At 43.8% G+C, this 1,761-nt stretch overlaps 1 pseudogene; it reads left to right on the top strand.

Moving 5' to 3' along the window:
• The first annotated feature begins 311 nt into the window (after positions 1–311).
• On the top strand, positions 312–847 carry LOC100019042 (small acidic protein-like; annotated as a pseudogene).
• The last annotated feature ends 914 nt before the right edge of the window (positions 848–1,761 follow it).

Raw genomic sequence — 1,761 nt, forward strand, 5'->3', positions numbered from 1 at the left:
CATTGATTTTAGTTACGCCCCATACACCAAGAACCAAAAAAAAAAAAAAAACCACCATGTTGGACTAGTTAAGATTGAAGCCAAATCAAGTCACATCGACCCTGGACTCTTTGGGCATATTTTGTGCTTTTTTTTTTTTATTTGATTTTTTAAAGAATTGTTTGCTCCATCCTGAGCTGTGCTGCGCTGATCTGGGCTGCTGCTGCTCCCTAAGGGTGCAGGCAGCGGAGGAGGAAAGTAGTGGGCCTCGGCGCTCCCCTTGACAGGGTCGGTGGGAGGATGAGCCCAGCCAGAGTCCCACCCGTACGGGGATGAAGCGCTCAGCCTCCCCTGACTACGATATTGGATCTATCAACTGGGAGGCAGCCGACTTAGGCAATGAGGAAAGAAAACAAAAGTTCTTAAGACTAACGGGAGCTGGAAAGAAAGAACACACTGGCCATCTTGTTATGAGATCACAGGTCGGCATCTCACTTCAGAACAGGGGAAGAAGAAAAGAAAATGAATGAAGACCTGGCGTCTCAGTATCAACAGAGTATGGACAGTAAATTTTCAGGGAGATACTGGCGACAATTGTGGACTTGGCTTCAGTGAGTTCGAGGATCCTGATGGGGAAGGTGATGCTCCTGGAAATGACGATGAAGACGATGATGATGATGATGACGACAACGACTCACCTGACCCTGAAAGTCCAGAGGACTCTGAAAGTGATTCAGAGTCTGAGAAAGAGGAATCTGTTGAAGACTTACCTGCTACTGAACAGCCAGAGGAAGTGGAAGACCCCAAAGCTAAGAAGGATACAAAGAGCAATTACACAATGATGTTTGTTAAGTGCAGTGGTTTGTAACTCCAAACGTGTAATTAGTCTTTGTATTCAAAGTAAGCCTTACTGTTATTATGCACAGTGGAGGACTGCTTCTATAGCACAGACCTTTGTATTAAAATTTTTTTAAAAGGCTCTTTTAAATAATTACAAAGAGTGTTTGCTTTCAGATCCCATGGATTACAATTTTATGGGGCTGATTATATCCATTTTTGTAAAATATGAGAGTTGCGTTGTACAAAAGACAAATAAATATGATTCCCAGCTTCCTTTCACATTAAAAAAATATAAACAAATAAAGAGTTGTTTGCTAATCTGATGTAGGAAAGTATCATCTCTCCTCCCTTCCTCTCTTCCCACCCTTTTGCAGGAAATTAAGGAGGTATATAGTGGGGTTCAATTCCACTCTCACTATGAACTGCAATCAGCTGCTCTCATATTTTCAGTTCAATTTGCAAAGGGCTTCATTGGCACAGCCCAGAGGCTGGCCCTGCAATTTGGATAATGCCAGAGAGCTGAAACTGCCAAAATAGAGAAGAGAAAGGCATGTGGGCTTCTGCAGATGGGAAGCCCATTCCCAAAATAGCAACTGCGGTTCAGTAGAATTTGGATTGCTCTATAGCCAATCACCCACACAGTGTTTCAAGGACAGCCTTCAGTTCATCCCCTGCTACTGCAGGCTCCCTCAGCTCTTGCCACCCCTCCTGCCCACTGACTCTAGCCAATTGAGAGATTTGTCATAGCGCCCTTTCATAGGGATGTATTTTTCCTATAAATGGGTTTGCAACACCCTTCATCTCTTCCAGGGGACCTCCCCTAGCCAGCCAACCAAATAGGTATTTAGAAAGTGAGTACCTGGGGGCTATTTGCTCAATGAAGTAAGGGGCAAATGAAAATCTAGAACATGGTCCCTAACACCAAAGATCTTATAACCCATG

Source organism: Monodelphis domestica, chromosome 2, assembly GCF_027887165.1.
Source record: "Monodelphis domestica isolate mMonDom1 chromosome 2, mMonDom1.pri, whole genome shotgun sequence".
In the NCBI taxonomy this organism is placed as follows: Eukaryota; Metazoa; Chordata; class Mammalia; order Didelphimorphia; family Didelphidae; genus Monodelphis; species Monodelphis domestica.